The sequence below is a fragment of the Myotis nattereri genome, assembly GCF_964212035.1.
Source record: "Myotis nattereri genome assembly, chromosome: X".
Classification (NCBI taxonomy): domain Eukaryota; kingdom Metazoa; phylum Chordata; class Mammalia; order Chiroptera; family Vespertilionidae; genus Myotis; species Myotis nattereri.
The window spans coordinates 56,511,372-56,533,246 of NC_138078.1; positions in this window are offsets into that span (position 1 = coordinate 56,511,372).

The following is a 21,875-nucleotide window of genomic DNA, read 5'->3' on the forward strand; positions in this document are numbered from 1 at the left end:
ACAGAGAACGTCTTTCTTGCCATGCTAGCAGTAATCATCTGTACGGTAATATTACCTAGGGCAAATGTGTGAGTATTTCAGACTTATACTCCTGACCCTACATGGGTAAGAACCCTTATGTGGGCTGATCCTTCCAGGAGGACCACAGGTGGGGCAAGGAAGCATATGGACAAGGTATTATTACACAGTTGTTGCCACCCAGCTTCCCTTTTGTATGACTCTGAATCAAGCCACTGCTCCTTGTGTGTAAAATTAAGAGAAGTTCTTGGCTAGCCTGGACCCCAAAGATCGGGGAAGAAACGGCTCAAGTACATGTATTATCGCTACTTGCTCCAGGGAAAGGTGCAGAAAATATAAGTGTGCTAAGGCACCTCCCCCCCACTAAGCCTTTACGTCAATGGTCTTATGTATAGAATCCCACTGAGGAAGAAGTTAATTGGCAAGATTGTTATAGTAATTATCCTACCACCAGCAAACATAATATTTTTTTTTTTCTTTATAGACTGGAGCCCTTATGGTTCTCTGTATAGTAACAACCGCACCCCTAAATGGAAAGGGAATGCATCCTATCTATATGTTAAAGAAAATCACTCCATCTCATGGAGGAGACTTTGTTGGTCCTCAATTACAACATGACAACTGGCCTCTACAAAGCACACAGTGGAAATTAGCTGCTGCGCTTGCACCTATACAGTGGTATAGTTTCAATTATAGCTCAAATGGTTCCATTTTTGCTTTACGAGGAACTCTCAATAAGACAGTGTTTGCTAGTGCCTGTGTGTTTGATCTGTTTGTGCTCTGATCAGGCCCCATTCAGATGCATCTTAATGTTACAAGCCATCTGTATGAGGTGTCATGCACAGCTTGTACATTATCCCGTTGTATCAATTCTACTGTTCAAAAAAAACTTACTCATGATTTTAAAACAACCAGCTTTTGCTTGGGTTCCCACTAACTGAACTGAACCATGGGAATCTCATTAAACCTACGAACTATTGCATGATCTAGTAAAAAATCTTAAAAAGACAAAAAAGATTTTTTGGAATGTTAATTGCAGGAATCTTTGCCCTTGTAACGTTACTTACTTCTGTGGGCATTGCTGTTTCATCTATGGTACAGACTGTTCAGACCTCTCATTTCGTACAGCAGGCCAAAGAAAATGTAACTATGAGCTTGTCTATACAAAAAGAAATTAGCAGCCATTTTAAAATTGAATTGCCATGGCCTAGAAAAAAGAATATCCTTACATGATATTATTCTACAATGTCATTATTGTACATTTATCCCAAACAAATTTACAAATGAATTTGAATGTTTTACATGAAGGGATTTATTCCTTTCCACTGTGTGGAGGGCCTCCTGGGGAAGGCACTTAAGCATTCTGTATTGACCTATCTTGACTTTTTTTGTCAAGAGGAATCCAATTGCCTACAGCTGTTACCTGAGCTCTCTGTTCAAGCTGGGATCATGAAAAGCTGGAACCATGGATCTGTCTCTTGCCCAATGGCGTAAGCTGGGCCCTCTCTGGAGAAGAAACCTGGGTTCCCTATTATCAATGCTGGGGCCCCGCCAGCAGGCGAGGGGACCCAAAGGCAGTTGCTGGGCCTGGAGGCCAGAGGGACGTAGGCTATCAAGGAGACAGAAATGAACCTCACATCACACTACTTGGCCCAGAGATAGCTGGTAGTCAACGACGGGTAAGATCCCACAGGGTGGGATGACCTAAGACAGGCACAGCTGGGGGCCAGTGGGAGAAAACTTGGGGTGCAACAAAGGTGGGGCACAGATCCTCACCCCCCCAATGGTGCACGGGCTTGAACACTTGGCCCTTCTGAGGAAGGTCTCCTGTCCCCATGGCTGCTTCTTGCTTCCCATGCCCAGCCCAGATCAGGAACCAAATAACAGAAGAGATTTGGTCCAGCTGAAATCAGTACCCAGAAAAACGGAGGCTTGGCTAACAGACCCTATGTCTAAATCTAGCCTAACAACAGGAATGCTCAGAGCCTTCACAAGGATGTAAAGTGATCCTTTCAATTAATATTTACAGTGTATATTAAGATTATTGTTAAAATATTAAATTTGACAGCAAAATAGTTTTCAAATTAATTAAATTTGGCTAACTTGAAATAAGTAATTATTCAAAAAGTATTAACAAAAATTTTCATTTCATGGTAAACATGCTATGAACCTAAAGCATGTTCAGGTTCATTTTTTTTGTATGCAAAAAATTAATATTTAAAGCTATCTAGACTGCATTATAAAATTTCCAAGAAGTCTCCTAAAAAAAAAAGGGGGGGGGGGGATAGTGGAAAAATATCGTGGAAGAATACCATGTAAGGAAATAGATCCTGTAACTAAATTGCATTTAGAGGAAAAAAATTTTTTCGTTTATAATGCTAATAGTGAGACACCCAGAAAAACCACACATTAGGCCAGGGTAAGCCAGGGAAAGATCATGTTAAAGAAAAGACCCCAAGTAAGGTTTTTTTTTTTTTTTCTTTAAACTTTGGTCGAGAATATGTTTGTATATTTTCAAAGAACAGCTCCAAGACCATGTGGATTTCTGCAACAAGGGATCCCGGAGAGAAACTGACCAGATTGCTCCAGCCTCAAAGACAGGAGAGACAGTTCAGAGATGGAAATGGTGGAAGACGTCTTGCCATGCTAGCAGTCAGCAGCTGTGCATCTCGGCAGGTTGCCCAGGATCAAACCAGAAAGGGTCGGACCTGCATTGCCACCATTTGTCCACCATCCAGAACTGAAATATCATTGCTGACATGTACACATAAGGAACTGTCGGACATTGAAACTTGGACTCAGAAATGTTGGACATTGAAATTGGGACTTAAAACATTTTTTGTCCTTGAAATGTTATGCTTAAGTTTTAAAATGTTTTGGGTTACGGATTCGCATTGTTATTGTTTTAATAGCCAGAGTTTTGTTCTTGGTGTGTAAGTTATAGTAGCTTAATAATAAAAAAAAGGGTGAGATGTGGGAAACTGATATAGGGTTAAGCCTCCGACTGACCTGCTGGCAAAGTCATAAACAATTCCCAACTTGGAGAGCACAGCCCTCTTAGCATAATTAGGCTTGACCTTATAACACTCCCTAGATCTTATCTGGGAAGCTAAGGGGCTGAGGAAGTTCAGGAAGTGTAACCATGGTGTAAACAAGTGAAACTCACAAGAACAGTGTAACTTTGGTAAACACTACCTTGTTGACCACTCAGTATAAAAAGCTTGGTAAGGCCTGAGCACAGGGAAGTCCTTCCTCTTGAGTTGGACTTGCCACCTGGTCCCTCAATATTCCCAAATTATCTCTTGTCTTTTCTTTTTCATTTGTTGTGCGGCTCCTCTTCGAGACCCGAACCCTGAACCACACAGGACATGGAGGAAAACACTTAGGACAACTAAATTTACTAATCTTTGTAAGAAATAGAATCCTAGCAAAGTAAAATTCTTCTAAAAAGTTACTGAAGACTTCCCATGATCCCTCTGTATATGCAAATCAGCGAAAGGGTATACTCTTTAAAAATATGATTGCTAACATTTACAGATTGTTGTTAAAATACTAAATCTGATTAGTCACCATAAATGAACAATCACTTGAAATATATAGCTTTGCTACAGTATTTGTTAAAATCTCAAAGGGCAACCATGTTCCTTACATTTGTTGCTTGTGTGAGAAAGAAAACTGTCGGGAAGAAATAAACAGAGGTTTCCTTCAGATGTCTAACTAAAATTAAAAATCAATATATTGGGCCTCATAAGCTAAATTAAATAATTTGTGTTTTGCCTCCTTAAACAAAGTTTATGTAAATTTACTTAAAGACTAATACCAGAAATTTAATTAATGTCATTTACTGTCCATAAATCAGGACAAGTAAAGTTACAAGAATAAATGTTATTTCAAACTGACTTAAATTAGCAAATTGGGCTAAGTGGATATTCAGGGGAACTTAGCTGTCACCTATTAAAATATAAACTACTACAATTTTTAAATAAGACCTCCATCATTATACCAAAAATACTAGGCAGGAACCAATTCCTGGAGCTTTAACAGTTTTTACTGATGGGTCATCTAATGGGAAAGTTGCCTATCATACTATAAATTCTGACCGAGTCATACTGACCAGTCTTACTTCTGTGCAAAGAATTGAGTTAGAAGCTATTAAGGCAGCGTTGCAAGATTTCCAACAGCCTGTTAACATAATTTCTGATTCCTCTTATGCTTGAAGCCTAGTGAATAGAATTGAAACTGCCCGGTTGAAATGGCTTAGTGACCAAAGTTTATTCTTACTATTTAAGTAAGTTCAACAGATTGTGCAGCAGACAACATACCCTTTTAATATCACCCACATCAGGGCTCACAGCATATTACCTGGCCCATTAACTAAGGGAAATGCACATACTGATCAATGGGTTGCTTTATTAAAAGAGGCTTCAGAGTCTCATCAGCTTTTAAAAATCCCTACTTGAAAAACAAAAAAGGGGGATGGTGGAGAAATCACCTTCGGGTAGGCTGCACCTAGCTTTAATTACTCTAAATTTTTTCACTTGTGATGCTGCTGGAAAGACACCTATGGAGCTACATTGGTGTCAGAATAAAACAAAAGAAAATGGTCTAGTTAAATGGAAGGATCCCGAATCTGGTTTATGGAAGTGACCTGACCCATTATTAAGCTTTGGCAGAGGGTACGCTTGTATATTCCCAGAGAATTTTCCCAAACCCTTATGGATTCCTGCTAGAAATATTAAACTGAATCAGGAATCTAGCCAGACATAAGATCTTGCACCTGGAGCCATAACATGTAGCTGTAAACAATCAACTACCTCAGCCACAGAGAGCAGTGACTCCAAGCAGTCCACTGAAGATAAGGAACAGGAGGAAGACAAACCAGACAATCAAAAGCCCAGAGACCACCTGGGACACGGTAAAGTGAAGTATGGTGACAATTAATTCAGGTAAAAACTATAGTTTCATACTTGTCTTAGAAGGCACATTTTTCCTTTACCTGGGAAGGAAAGCATAGCTATCCCAAAGTCAGAAGGCTCCAGTCAGTGTGTCAACTCAGTGCTCTGGAGACCCAGAACTGTAATTTAGATAGCATGCTGTCTCTGCTTCTGTGAATTGCTTTTTGTTTGTTTGGTTTTTTTTGTTTGCTAACTAGGTTCCTCATTCCAAACCTGGAGATAGCCAGTTTAAAATTAAGTTGTCAAGACCTAGAGCAAAGAATATTCTAACATGGTATTATTCTACAAGTTTTATTAATAATTTTTGATGCTTTACAACAGTATATTGTGCATTTATCCCAAACAAATTTAAAAATGAATTTGGATGTTTTACATGAGGGGATTTATTCCTTTCCACTGTGCGGAGGGCCTCCTGGGGAAGGCATTTAAGCATTCTGTATTGACCTATCTTGACTTTTTTTGTCAAGAGGAATCCAATTGCCTACAGCTGTTACCTGAGCTCTCTGTTCAAGCTGGGATCATGAAAAGCTGGTACCATGGATCTGTCTCTTTCCCAATGGCGTAAGCTGGGCCCTCTGTGGAGAAGAAACCTGGGTTCCCTATGATCAATGCCGGGTCCCCGCCAGCAGGCGGGGGGCTCCAAAGGCAGTTGCTGGGCATGGAGGCCAGAGGGACACAGGTTAACAAGGAGACAGAACTGAACCTCACAGCACCCTACTTGGCCCAGAGATGGTTGATAGTCAAAGACGGGTAAGACCCCAAAGCGTGGGGCGACCTAAGACAGGCACAGCCGGGAGCCAGGAGGAGAAAACTTTGGGTGCAACAAAGGAGGGACACAGACCCCCCACAATGGTGCACGGGCTTGACACTCGCCCTTTCTGAGGAACGTCTCCTGTCCCCATGGCTGCTTCTTGCTTCCCATGCCCAGCCCAGATCAGGAACCAAATAACAGAAGAGATTTGGTCCAGCTGAAAGCAGATTCCAGATAAATGGAGGCTTGGCTAACAGACCCTATGTCTAAATCTCGCCTAACAACAGGAATGCTCAGAGCCTTCACAAGGATGTAAAGTGATCCTCTTCATTAATATTTAAAGGGAAAATTAAGATTATTGTTAAAGTATTAAATTTGACAGCAAAATAGTTTTCAAATTAATGAAATTCAAGTTTACAAATTAATTACATTTGGCTAATTTGAAATAAGTAATTATTCAAAAAGTATTAACAAAAATTTTCATTTCATGGTAAACATGCTATGAACCTAAAGCATGTTCAGGTTCATTTTGTCTTGTATGCAAAATATTAATATTTAAAGCTATCTAAACTGCATTATAAAATTTCCAAGAAGTCTCCTAATTAAATAAAAAAAAGGGGGGGATAGTGGAACAATATCGTGGAAGAATACCATGTAAGGAAATAGATCCTGTAACTAAATTACATTTAGAGAAAAAATTTTTATCGTTTATAATGGTAATAGTGAGACACCCAGAAAAAACACACATTATGCTAGGGTTAGCCAGGGAAAGATCATGTTAATCAAAAGACCCCAAGTAAGGTTTTTTTTTTTTCCTTTAACATTTGGTCGAGAATATGTTTGTATACTTTCAGAGAACAGCTGCAAGACCATGTGGATTCCTGTAACAACGGATCACAGAAAGCCAACCACAAAGACAGAAGAGACAGTTCAGAGATGGAGATGGTGGAAGATGCCTTGCCATGCTGGCAGTCAGCAGCTGTGCAGCACTGCAGGGTGCCCAGGAACAGACCAGAAAGGACCGGACCTGCAATTTCCACCATCTAGAACCAAGATTTCATTGCTGGCATGTACACATGAACTTTTGGACATTGAAAAATGGGACAGAGAACTCCCCAAAACACCCCGAAGGCTGGGTGCCTTTGAAGCCCTAGCAAAGCTCAGAGCTAGGCGCCACCTCTGTTTGTCCAGACAATGGTAGCTGAAACTACTCCCCCATTTATTATTATGTAAATCCTTGCTGAGGGGCTAGTGTGCTTATTACTAGGGGGTCACCTGCCTAAGGTCTATGCTATGGGTGCATCCAAGATCAATACAAGCTTGGTGAGGCCTGAGCACAGAGGAAGTCCTTCGTGACTTGCCGACTGGTCCCCCAATATTGCAAAATTATCTCTTGTCTTTTTCTCTCCTTTGTTGTGCGGCTCCTCTTTCAGATACCGAACCCTACTCCACGCGGAACATGGAAGGAAACAATCAACACAAAACACAAGGATGGTTGAATGAACTGCAAGTCCAAAAGTGAATGTATGTTGGTATTGAGGGGGGGTGGTAGGATGGATGGTCATGGTTGCATTCATGAGGAACAGGGCGTTTTGTTAGTGCTGGCAGTGTAAATTGGGAATTTGAATTATTTTTTACATGGCAGACTATTGAATATTGTTAAACTATTGAAAGGATGGTCAGCTCGAGATGTGAAGTTTTATGCCACAACTGGTACAGTTTTGCCTTTAACATCATGGTCTAGAACAGCATTGTTGGATATTGGAGATACTGAGGAAGTGAGGTTTGACTTTATTTCACTTCTGGGGAGGGATCTAAGGAGGGAGCAGGTATGTGAGAAGGGAGTAATGTAGATTTATTTAATTGGGGCACCAGACAAGCCATTCCATACTGAGCCAGACACTTAGAATAAGGACAAGGAGAAGACTGAATGGGGATTTTATCCTCAACACTTTCTCATACTGGCAAGGAAGAAAAGAAGCTGATGTGTAATTTAGGTTTGGATTGGGTGGGTGGGATGGATGATGGTGGTCGCAGTCATGAGGAACAGGGTGTTCTTTTAGTGCTGGCAGTGTATCACAATGAATTTGATTTCCTTTTTACATGGTAGACTATTGAATATTGTTAAACTATTGACAGGATTCTCAGCTCAATATGTTGTTTTATGCCACAACTGGTACAGTTTTTATTTAACAACTTGCTCTAGAACAGCATTTGTGGATATTGTAGATACTAGTGAAGTGAGGTTTCACTCTGTTTCACTGATAATTCACTTCATGTTACATTTGGACCATACCTAAGTAAGATATTAGTAATAAGGGAAATTGGGTATGGTGTACATGAGTATTATCTTCCCAATTTTTCTGTAAATCTGGAACTATTCTAAAACAAAATTTTTATGAAAACTACACTCAAAATAATAGTAAATGTTAATATCTGAACATAGTGGAATGGACCACTGAAATGACTGTAGAGTTTAGAAAGTGGATTAGAGGAAACACCACCTCCCTGCCATATGCTAGACTATAGTGGAACTAAAGGAAGAGAGAGAGAGAGAGGGAGAAGGAGAGGAGAGAGAGAGAGAGAGAGAGAGAGAGAGAGAGAGAGAGAGAGAGAGAGAGAGAGAGAATAGAGACAGAGGTCAGTTTGGGAAAAATTTTAGTAGTTAAGAGGAAGGTCTCCGTTCTATAACCAGAGTATCTGAAATTTCTGCATCCTCTGCAAACCCTGTCCCTCTTGGAAGGTCAAGCTGAGGCTTTGTGATGTCAAGCCACACCACGGACAAACTGATTTTGGGCAACCAGACCTGAAATGAGTGGCTCATCATTAACCTAAAGATAATAAATAGAGGCCAGGACCCTTTCAGTAGTGTCTGTTGCCTTAAGATAGCGATACTTAATAAGACGATAGTGAAGACTAGTAGATATAAGGAATAAGACTCCAAACCCAAGGATGGAAGAAGAAACTGCAAGGCCAAAATTGAATTTATGTTTGTATTGGGGTCAGGTGGGCTGGATGATGGTGTTCGCAGTCATGAGGAACAGGGTGTTGTGTTAGTGCAGCCAGTGTATAGTAAAGAATTTGATTTCCTTTTTACATGGCAGACTATTGAATATAGCTAAACTATTGAAAGGATGGTCAGCTCAAGATCTGATGTTTTATGCCGAAAATGGTCCAGTTTTTCCTTTAACAACTTGTTCAAGAACAGCATTGCTGGATATTGGAGATACTAGTGAAGGGAGGTTTCACTCTGACTGTTTCACTGATGATTCACTTCATGTTACATTTGCCCCATACATAAGTAAGATATTAGTAATAAGCGAAATTGGGTATGTTGTACGTGGTTATTATCTTCACAATTTTTCTGTAAACCTGGAACTATTCTAAAATAAAACATCCATTAAAACAACACTCAAAATCCTAGAAATGGTAGCAACTGAACATAGTGGAATTGACCACTGAAATGACGAGGGCGTATGGAAATTGTATTAGAGGAAACACCACCTCCCTGCCATATGCTGGACTATAATGCAACTAGGTTAAATGAGAGAGAGAGAGACAGTTTGGGTAAAATTTTAGGAGTTTAGAAGAAGTTCTCTCTTCTATAACCAGAGTGTCTGAGATTTCTGCATCCTCTGCCACTCCCGCTCCTCCTGGAAGGTCAAGCTGAGGCTTTGTGATGTCAAGCCACACCATGGAAACCACTGAATTTGGGCAACCAGAGCTGAAGTGAGTCGCTCCTCATTAACCTAAAGACTATATAGAGGCCAGGACCCTGTGAGTAGTGTCTGTTGCCTCAAGATAGCGAAACTTAATAAGACGATGTTGTAGACTAGTAGAGATAAGGAATAAGACTCCAAACACGAGGATGGATGAAGAAACTGGAAGCCCAAAAGTGAAATTATGGTTGTGTTGGGGTGGGGTGGTGGGATGAATGGTGGTGGTCGCCGTCATGAGGATCAGGGTGTTGTGTTAGTGCTGGCAGTGTATAATAATGAATTTGATTTCCTTTTTACATGGCTGTCTATTGAATATTGTTAAACTATTGAAAGGATGGTCAGGTCCAGATTTCAAGTTTTATGCCACTTCTGGTCCAGATTTTTCATTAACAACTTGGTCTAGAACAGCAGTGCTGGATACTGGACATACTAGAGAAGTGAGGTTTCACTCTGTTTCACTGATGTTTCACTTTATGTTACATTTGCCCCATACATAAGTAAGCTATTAGTAATAAGGGAAATTGGGTATGGTGTACATGGTAATTATCTTCACAATTTTTCTATAAATATGGTCATATTCTAAAAAAAAATCCATTAAAACAACACTCATAATCCTAGGAAAAGTTAATATCTGAACATAGTCTAATGGACCACTGAAATGATGGTGGAGTATGGGAATTGTCTTAGAGGAAACAGCACCTCCCTGCCTATGCTGAAATATAATGGAACTAGAGGAAATTAGAGAGAGAGAGAGAGAGAGAGAGAGAGAGAGAGAGAGAGAGAGAGAGATCAGTTTGGGAAAAATTTTAGGAGTTATGAGGAAAGTCTCTGGTCTATAACAAAAGCGTCTGAGATTTCTGCATCCTCTTCCACCCCTGCCATTCCTGGTTGGTCAAGCTGTGGATTTGTGATGTCAAGGCACACAATGGCAACCACTGACTGTTGGCAAGCATAGCTGAAGTGAGTTGTTCCTCATTAACCTAAAGAGTATATATAGAGGCCAGGACCCTTTGAGTAGTGTCTGTTGCCTCAAGATAGCGAAACTTAATAAGATGATACTGTAGACAAGTAGAGATAAGGAATAAGACTCCAAACACAAGGATGGATGAAGAAACTGCAAGTACAAAAGTGAATTCATGTATGTATTGCGGGAGGGGGCGGGATGGATTGTGGTGGTCGCAGTCATGAGGAGCAGGGTGTTCTGTTAGTGCTAGCAGAGAATAATAATTAATTTGATTGCCTTTTTACACAGCAGACTATTGAATATTGTTAAACTATTGAAAGGAAGGTCAGCCCAAGTCGGAAGTTATGAGCAACAACTGGTGCAGTTCATCCTTTAACAACATGGTCTAGAACAGCATTGCTGGATATTGGACATACTAGAGAAATGAAGTTTCAACCTGTTTCACTGATGATTCACTTCATGTTACATATGCCCGATAATAAGTAAGATATTAGTAAAAAGGGAAATTGGGTATGGTGTACATGGTTATAATCTTCACTAATGTTCTGTAAATCTGGAACTATTCTAAAATAAAATATCCATTAAAACAACACTCAAAATCCTAGGAAATGGTAGAAACTGCACATATTGGAATGTACCGCTGAAATTATGGGGGAGTATGGCAATTGTCTTAGAGGAAACACCACCTCCCTGCCATATCCTGGAATATAATGGACCTAGAGGAAATGAGAGGGAGAGAGAGAACAGTTAGGGATAAATTAAAGGAGTAAGATGAAGGTCTCTGTTCTATAACCAGAGTGTGTGAGATTTCTCCATCCTCTGCCACCCCTGCCCCTCCTGGTTGGTCAAGCTGAGGCTTTTTGATGTCAAACCACACCATGGCAACCACTGATTTGGGGCAGCCAGGGCTAAAGTGAGTGGCTTCTCAATAACATATAAAGTATATATAGAGGCCAGGACCCTTTCACTAGTGTCTGTTGCCTAAAGATAGCGAAATTAAATAAGACGATAGTCTAGACCAGTAGAGATAAGAAATAAGACTCCAAACACAAGGATGGATGAAGAAAGTGTAAGTGCAAAAGTCAATTTATGTTTGTATTAGGGGTGGTGGTATGGATTTTCGTGGTGGCAGTCATGAGGAACAGGGTGTTGTGTTAGTGTTGGAAGTGTATAATAAAGAATTTTATTTCCTTTTTACATGGCAGCCTATTGAATATTGTTAAACTATTGACAGCAGGGTCAGCTCAAGATGTGAATATTTATGCCACAAGTGATTGAGTTTTTTCCTTCAACATCATGGTCTAGAACAGCATTGTTGTATATTGGAGATACGAGAGAAGTGAGGTTTGACCATGTTTCACTGATGAGGAGGCATCTAAGGAGGAGGCAGGCAAGTGAGAACGGAGTAATGTAGATTTCTTTATTTTGAGCACCAGACAAGCCAATCCATACTGAGCCAGACACTTAGCATAAGAACAAGGATAAGTCTAAATGGGGATTTTATTCCCAACACTTTCTCATACTGACAAGGAAAAAAGAAGCTGATGTTTACTTTAGGTTTGGATTGGGGCGGCCGGATGGATGGTGATGGTCGCAGTCATGATGAACAGGGTGTTGTCATAGTACTGGCAGTGGATAATAATGAATTTGATTTCCTTTTTACATGGTAGACTATTGAATATTGTTAACTATTGACAGGATGGTCGCTCAAGATCTGAAGTTTTATGCCGCTAATTGTCCAGGTTTTCCTTTAATAACTTGGTCTAGAACAGCATTACTGGATATTGGAGATACTAGAGAAGTGAGGTTTCACCCTGTTTCACGGATGATTCACTTCATCTTACATTTGCCCCCTAGTTAACTAAGATATTAGTAATAAGGGAAAATGGGTATGGTTTCCATGGTTATTATCTTCACAATTTTTCTGTAAATCTGGAACTATTCTAAAATAAAACAACCATTAAAACAACACTCATAATCCTAGGAAATGGTAGCAACTGAACATAGTGGAAAGGACCACTGAAATGACGGAGGAGTATGACAATTGTCTTGGGGCAAACACCAACTCCCTGCAATAGGATCACTATAATGGAACTAGAGGAAATGAGAGAGAGAGGCAGGTCAGTTTGGGAAAAATTTTAGCAGTTAAGAGGAAGGTCTCTGTTCTATAACCAGAGTGTCTGAGATTTCTGCATCCGCTGCCACCCCCACACCTCCTGGATGGTCTGGCTGAGGTTTGTGATGTCAAGACACACCATGGCAACCACTGATTTTGGGCAGTCAGAGCTGAAGTGTGTGACTCCTCATTAATCTGAAAAGTATATATAGAGGCCAGGAAAATTTGAGTAGTGTCTGTTGCCTCAAGATAGCGAAACTAAATAAGACGATAGTGTAGACTAGTAGAGGTAACGAATAAGACTCCAAACACAAGCATGGATGAAGAAACTCCTAATGCAACAGTGAACTTATTTTTGTATTGGGGGGTGGTGGGATTGATGGTGGTGGTCGCAGTCATGAGGAACATGGTGTTGTGTTAGTGCTGGCAGTGTATAATAAATAAATTGATTTCTTTTTACATGGCAGTCTATTGAATATTGTTAAACTATTCAAATGATCATAAGCGCAAGACCTGAAAGTTTATGCCACAAGTGGTCCAGTTTTTCCTTTAACAACTTGGTGTAGAACAGCATTGCTGGATATTGGAGATACTAGGGAAGTGAGGTTTCACTCTAACCGTTTCACTGCTGTTTCACTTCATGTTACATTTACTCCATACATAAGGAAGTCATTAGTAATAAGGGAAATTGTGTATGGTGTACATGGTTATTACCTTCACAACTTTTCTTTAAATCTGGAACTATTCTAAAATAAAACATCCATTAAAACAACACTCAAAATCCTATTAAATGGTAGCAACTGAACATAGTCGAATGGACCACTGAAATTACGGGGGAGTATGGGAATGGTCTTAGAGGAAACACCAACCCCCTGCCATATGCTGGACTATAATGGAACTAGAGGTAATGAGAGTGAGGGAGAGGACAGTTAGGCAAAAATTTAAGGAGTAAGATGAAGGTCTCTGTTCTATAACCAGATGTCTGAGATTTCGGCATCCTTTGCCACCCCCACCCCTCCTGGATGTTTAAGCTGAGGCTTTGTGATGTCAAACCACACAATGGCATCCACAGATTTTGTGCAGCCAGGGCTGAAATGAGTGGCTCTTCGATAACATAAAAAGTATATATAGAGGCAAGGACCCTTTGACTAGTGTCTGTTGCCTCAAGATAGAGAAACTTAATAAGACGATAGTCTAGACCAGTAGAGATAAGAAATAAGAATCCAAACAGAAGGATGGATGAAGAAAGTGTAAGTCCAAAATTCAATTTACGTTTGGATTGGAGCGGGGATGGTTTGGATTGTCGTGGTTGCAGTCATGCAGAACAGGGTGTTGTGTTAGTGCTGGAAGTGTATAACACAGAATTTGATTTCCTTTTTATATTGCAGACTATTGAATATTGTTAAACTATTGAAAGGATGGTCAGCTCAATATCAGCAGTTTTATGCCGCTAATGGTCCAGTTTTTCCTTAAACAACTTGGTCTAGAACAGCATTACTGGATATTGGAGATACTAGAGAAATGAGGTTTCACTCTGTTTCACTGATGATTCACTTCATCTTACATTTGCCCCTTAGTTAAGTAAGATATTAGTAATAATGGAAATTGGGTATGGTGTACATGGTTATTATCTTCACAAGTTTTCTGTAAATCTGGAACTATTCTAAAATAAAACATCCATTAAAGCAACACTCAAAATCCTAGGAAATATTAATATCTGAACACAGTGGAATGGACCACTGAAATGACGGGGGAGTATGGCAATTGTCTTGGAGGAAACACCACCTCCCTGCCATAGGATGGACTATAATGGAACTAGAGGAAATGAGAGAGAGAGAGGCAGGTCAGTTTGCGAAAAATTTTAGCAGTTAAGAGGAAGGTCTCTCTTCTATAACCAGAGTGTCTAAGATTTCTGCATCCTCTGGCAACCTCGCCCCTCCTGGATGGTCAACCTGAGGCTTTCTGATTTCAAGCCACACCATGGCAACCACTGATTTTGTCCAGCCAGAGCTGAAGTGAGTGGCTCCTAATTAACTTAAAAGTATATATAGACCAGGACATTTTGAGTAGTGTCTGTTGCCTCAAGATAGCGAAACTAAATAAGACGATAGTGTAGACTAGTAGAGATAAGGAATAAGACTCCAAACACAAGCATGGATGAAGAAACTGCAAGTACAACATTGAACTTTTGTTTGTATTTGGGGGTGGGGGGGACTGATGGTCGTGGTCGCAGTCATGAGGAACATGGTTTTGTGTTAGTGCTGGCAGTGTATAATTAAGAATTTGATATCCTTTTTACATGGCAGACTATTGAATATTGTTAAACTATTGAAAGGATGGTTATTGAAAGGATCACAAGCTCAAGACCTGAAGTTGTATGCCACAACAGGTCCAGTTTTTCCTTTAACAACTTGGTCTAGAAAAGCATTGCTGGATATTGGAGATACTAGAGAAGTGAGGTTTCACTCTGTTACACTGATGTTTCACTTCATGTTACATTTACTCCATACATAAGTAAGTCATTAGTAATAAGGGAAATTGGGTATGGTGTACATGGTTATTACCTTCACAACTTTTCTTTAAATCTGGAACTATTCTAAAATAAAACATCCATTAAAACGACACTCAAAATCCTAGGAAATGGTAGCAACTGAACATAGTGGAATGGACCACTGAAATGACGGGGGAATATGGGAATTGTCTTAGAGGAAACACCAACTCCCTGCCATATGCTGGACTATAATGGGACTAGAGGAAATGATAGGGAGGGAGAGGACAGTTAGGGAAAAATTTAAGGAATAAAATGAAGGTTTTTGTTCTATAACCAGAGTGTCTGAGATTTCTGCATCCTCTGACAACCCTGCCCCTCATGTTTGGTCAAGCTGAGGCTTTGTGATGTCAATCCACACCATGGCAACCACTGATTTTGGGCAGCCAGAGCTGAAGTGAAGGCTCCTCATTTATTTAAAAATTATATATAGAGTCCAGGACAATTTGATTAGTGTCTCTTCCCTCAAGATAGCGAAACTTAAAGAGTTGATAGTGTAGACTATTAGAGATAAGGCATAAGACTCCAAACACAAGCATGGATGAAGAAACTGTAAGTTCAAAAGTGAATTTTTGTTTGTATTGAGGGAGTGGGATGGATGTTCGTGGTGTCAGTCATGAGGAACAGGGTGTTGTGTTAGGGCTCGCAGTTTATAATAAAGAATTTGATTCCTTTTTACCTGGCTGAATATTGAATATTGTTAAACTATTGAAATGATGGTCAGCTCAAGTTGTGAAGTTTTATGTCGGAACAGGTAGAGTTTTTCCTTTAACATCATGGTCTAGAACAGCAATGTTGGATATTCGATGTACTAGAGAAGTGAGTTTTGTCTCTGTTTCATTGATGAGGAGGGATCTATGGAGGGGGCAGGCATGTGAGAAGTGAGTAATGTAGATTTCTTTAGTTGGGGCACCGGACAAGCCATTCCATACTGAGCCAGGCCCTTAACATAAGGACAAGGAGAAGTCTGAATGGGGATTTTTTCTCAACACTTTCTCATACTGTCAAGGAAAAAAGAAGCTGATGCTTAATTTAGGTTTTGATTGGGGGGTGGGATAGATGGTGGTGGTCGCAGTCATGAGGAACAGGGTGTAGTGTTAGTGCTGGCAGTGTGTAATATTGAATTTGTTTTCCTTTTTATAGTAGACTATTGAATATTAAACTATTGAAAGGATGGTCAGCTCAAGATGTGAAGTTTTATGCCACAACTGGTCCAGTTTTTCCTTTAACAACTTGGTCTAGAACAGCACTGCTGTATACTGGAGATACAATTGAAGTAAGGTTTCACTGTAACTGTTTCACAGATGATTCACTTTATGTTACATTTGCCCCATACATAAGTAAGATATTAGTAATAAGGGAAATTGGGTATGGTGAACATGGTTATTATATTGACAATTTTTCTTTAAATCTGTAACTATTCTAAAATAATACATCCATTAAATCAACTCTAAAAACCCTAGGAAATGGTAGGAACTGAACATAATCGAATGAACCCCTGAAATGACGGGGGACTATGGGATTTGTCTTAGAGGAAACAACAACTCCCTGCCATATGCTGCACTATAATGGAATGAGAGGAACTGAGAGATAGAGCGAGGAAAGTTTGGGAAAAATTTTAGGAGTTAAGAGGTAGGTCTCTGTTCTATAACCAGAGTGTCTGAGATTTCTGCATCCTATGCCAGCCCCGCCCCTCGTGTATTGTCAAGCTGAGGCTTCGTTATGTCAAGCTACACCATGGAAACCACTGATTTTGGGGAGCCAGTGCTGAAGTGAGTGGCTCCTCAATAACATAAAAAGTATACATAGAGGCCAGGACCCTTTGACTAGTGTCTGTTGCCTCAAGGTAGAGAAACTTAATAAGACGATAGTCTAGACCAGTAGAGATAAGAAATAAGAATCCAAACACAAGGATTGATGAAGAAACGGTAAGTCCAAAACTCAATTTATGTTTGTATTGGGGGGGGGGGTGGTATGGATTGTCGTGGTGGCAGTCATGAGGAACAGGGTGTTGTGTTAGGTTTCAAAGTTTATAATAAAGTATTTGATTCCTTTTTACATGGTAGACTATTGAATATTGTTAAACTATTGACAGTATGGTCAGCTCAAGATAGGAAGTTTTATGCCACAACTGGTCCAGTTTTTCCTTTAAAAACTTGGTCTAGAACAGCATTACTGGATATTGGAGATACTAGAGAACTGAGGTTTCACTCTGTTTCACTGATTATTCACTTCATCTTACATTTGCCCCCTAGTTAAGTAAGATATTAGTAATAATGGAAATTGGGTATGGTGTACATGGTTATTATCTTCACTAGTTTTCTGTAAATCTGGAACTATTCTAAAATAAAACATGCATTAAAACAACACTCAAAATCCTAAGAAACATTAATATCTGAACACAGTGGAATGGACCACTGAAATGACGGGGGAGTATGGCAATTGTCTTTGAGGAAACACCACCTCCCTGCCATAGGATGGACTATAATGGAACTAGAGGAAATGAGAGAGGGAGAGGCAGGTCAGTTTGGGAAAAATTTTAGCAGTTAAGAGGAAGGTTTCTGTTCCATAACCAGAGTTTCTGAGATTTCTGCATCCTCTGACAACCCTGCCCCTCCTGGATGGTCAAGCTGAGGCTTTGTGATGTCAAGCCACACCATGGCAACCACTGATTTTGGGCAGCCATAGCTGAAGTGAGTGGCTCCTAATTAACTTAAAAGTATATATAGATGCCAGGACACTGTGAGTAGTGTTGTTGCCTCAAGGTAGCGAAACTAAATAATAAGATAGTGTAGACTAGTAGAGATAAGGAAGAAGACTCCAAACACAAGTATGGTTGAAGAAACTGCAAGTCCAACGGTGAATTTATGTTTGTATTGGGGGGTGGGGTCAGATGGATGTTGGTGGTCACAGTCATGTGAAAGATGGTGTTGTGTTAGTGCTGGCAGTGTATAATAAAGAATTTGATTTCCTTTTTAAATGGCAGACGATTGAATATTGTTAAACTATTGAAAGGATGATAAGCTCAAGACCTGAAGGTTTATGCCACAACTGGTCCACTTATTCCTTTAATAACTTGGTCTAGAACAACATTGCTTGATATTGGAGATACTAGAGAAGTGGGGTTTCTCTCTAACTGTTTCACTGATATTTCACTTCATGTTACATTTGCTCCATACATAAGTAAGTCATTAGTAATAAGGGAAATTGGGTATGGTGTACATGGTTTTTACCTTCACAACTTTTCTGTAAATCTAGAACTATTGTAAAATAATACATCCATTTAATCAACTCTAAAAACCCTAGGAAATGGTAGGAACTGAACATAGTCGAATGGACCCCTGAAATGACGGGGGACTATGGGATTTGTCTTAGAGGAAACACCAACTCCCTGCCATATGCTGCACTATAATGGAACTAGAGGAAATGAGAGAGAGAGCGAGCACAGTTTGGGAAAAAATTTAGGAGTTAAGACAAAATTTAAGGAGTAAGATGAAGTTTTCTGTTCTATAACCATAGTGTCTGAGATTTCTGCATCCTTTGCCCCCCCGTCCCTCCTGGATGGTCAAGCTGAGGCTTTGTGATTGAAGGGACAGAACGGAACTTGAAAGAACTAAGCAGAACTAAGCAGAAATGCACCCTCCTCCCTCTTCAAGGACGAGGCAGAGACATGTTCTTCTCCCTCTCCTCTATCTTGTCTTGCAAGGCTGGGCCCTCAGCCCTAGCCACACCCCCCCGAGAGTGACCCCAAGAATGCTGGTATTGTCCTAACTCTCCCAACCACCCACCTGAGTGGACCAATGAAGTTCCAGAAATGTAGTTAAGGTCCTAATAAGGCTATAGTGGAAGATGGCTCCAACCTTCAGAAGGTGATGGTCACTTCCTGACCCTTATGCTTTAAAACCCTGACCAATCTCTGTAACTCACGTCACCCCTAAAGCCCACCCCAAATACATAGCCCTATATAAACTTTGTTCTCCTGGGACATGCTGTCTCGCCTCACCGCTGCACCGGATAGAGGCTGGGAGCCAATTCTAGAATTGATCAATAAAGACTCATTGCTTTTGCATCAGAGGAAGCTCCCTGTTGGTGGATTATTGGGGACCCCAAACTCTGGGAATAACATTTTGGGGGCGCGCCCGGGATCCCCAGGAAAAACCCACGAGGGACCCCACTCCGAGAGTCTGCTGTCCGCGGTAAGTGTCTGTGTGTTGTCTGTTCTATCCTATGCGAGCTCGCTTCTGCAATCTGGCCTGATGAGATCTAAGTGGACGCACTGGTGGATCTCAGGCAGGAGGAGTCAAGGGACGCCTTGAACCTCCATCTGGCGGTTTGTAAAAGCCCCATCTGGTGGGATGTAAAAGCCCCATCGGGCGGGGTGTAAAAGGCCCATCTGGCGGGTTGTAAAAGCCCCATCTGGCTTTTTTTCAGTTTTTCGTCCACGGCGTCTCTGTTCTTAGGTGTCTCTGTTTGTTTTGTGTCTGTGTTCTTTTGTTTGATTTTGTGGACTCACTGGACGGACGCTATGGCACAGACTCAAACGACTCCTTTAAGCATTATGGTCGTTTTAAAGTCAAGGGCCGGGCCAAACCTGCTGGCCAGCCTCAGGTGTGGTTTTCCAGAACTGCTGAGAACTTGGGACCTTGACCTTACTGAATTCAAATGATAAAAAACTTATGTCTTGAGTTTTTGAAGATTTTTCTTAAAAATGTTACTGATTGAGAAAAACTGTGTGTTGTGGTAGCTAAATGCCTTTGCTGAATGAATGTCTGGTAAAGTATGAGAGTGTGGAGGGAGGGGGCCTGCCCCCTCCTCTCCTTTGTGTGGTTTCACAACTTTGGTCAGGCGGGTACCTGAGTAAAGCTCTGTAAAAACAGGTCAGCCCTCCCTTTTCTGTCTCTCGTCACCGATCATCATGAGGTCGGGACAAAGTAAACCTGCTGTTCTTAATTACATGTTAAAAAAATTTTTTTAAGGAATAAAATAGAGATTGTAATATTAAAATGAATGCTAAAACACTGAGGAAGCATGAGTGAACTGAGTGAACAGCTGTTTGTTTGTGTAGAACTAACCAATTTGCTACCAAGAGGGGAACTGGAGGCAGTCTTAACTCCTCCGGTAGGTTCTCACCAAAACGTTGGTCAAGAATTCTGTTCTGGGACATGGGTGCCAGGAGTGCCCCCACGCCCGTCTGGGGAGTTGGGCTTTGTTTTTTTTATCTGCTCAGCTCCAGTCTGTACTAGTCTTCTGAGAGTGTGAATACGAGTGTTTATCTATTTTGGCTGCTCATTACTAGTCTGTGTAAAGTGAAAGCTACTTTGATTTATTTTGCATTTCTGTTAATTCATCTGGCTGAACGTTTGGACTGGACCCGCGGTGGGCTGCAAGAATCTCTAGCAATTCTCAGAGTCTTTTGCTCGCCACTACAGAAGGAATCAGCCAACTCAGTTAATATAAATTTCTGTCTATCAGTTGCTCTTACCTGGGTTGTAAATCGCTGTAAATCCAAGATTGCTTAGTTTTGAGATTGCTTATAAAAGAGTAAAAGAAAAAAAAATCTGTGAGGAAAAGCAGCCTGGGCTGAGAGAAGTGGGGCGGGGGAGGGTTGGCAGTTATGCTGCTGGCTGCAAACCTAACAGGTCTTATCAATGAACTTCAATGTTGCAAAAAATAACTGTAAGCACAGACATTCTCTGCCCTGGTTTATTCTTTTAACCCCTCCAATGCTGAATCAGACCGATACCTGTTCTTAGTTTTATCACAAAAGGTCTAAATATATCTTAAGAGTAAAAGTACATTTAAAATATGTTCATACATATTAATCTAAAATTGGTGAATGTTCACCTTTGATAATCATTAAAGGATTAAGGTTTCTAAGAATAAAATAAAACAACAACTGAACTCCCGCTAGAAAAGTGGAGGAGGAACAAAGCTAGAATCTGGTGCAGGCTAAGCTGGAGAAGGCCTAGGTGCTGGCATGAAGGTGCGGTGCCTGCTGCAGGGCAGAGCTTGTGGGCGCAAGCAGCTGCAGGCAGAAGCCAGTGAGCGCTTCTCTGCTGGCTACATCCAGTGAACCCCTGCTTGAGTCCATACCACTGCAAAAGGGCAGCGGCTTCCAGGATTTGCTGGGGGACACTCTGGCTGGGCCCCTGGGAGACCCTAGGCTGGAAGAGGAGGGGTTAATATCTCCTTCCAGTGCACTCCCTTGAAAGAGGCCTGGTTGCTGCTCTGCCACAAAGGGAACTGGCAAAAAGGCAAAAGGCAGGGCCCTAAGGGTTCACAAAAAAGCACTCTCCCTGGACCTGGGAGCTATCAGGACTTTGAAATTCTCCAAGAGAGGAGGAGTCTGACTCAGACTGGACAAAACCTCCTTGGGTTAGAAAAACCGGAGGCTGCATATTGAACTTATAGACTGCAGTTTGCTGGGCAGAGGTCCAAGCCCAGTTATATAGGGGTTAAGCTACCTTGTACAGCAAAACAACTTTCTCCTGTGCCAGAATACATTGTAAAAAAATTGAATGCATGATAAACCAGTAAGCTGGAACAAGTAAAATAGGGAAACTGAGAAGAAATCCTATCTTCCCTAAACCAATGACACTTGGGAGTAAATGCTTTGCATTTTCCTCTCTAAAACAAAGGTTAAATCGTTTATGTAAGTCTGATTAGTGTCATTGTTTGTCCACACCCAGGGACAAATGAAGTTAAAAAATAAGCCTTATTTTGATTAGTTCCTTTATTCAGGAGGAGCCAACCCGGTCCCTCCCTGCAACATAAATGATAAAATATATGTTAAGGAATTTTAAA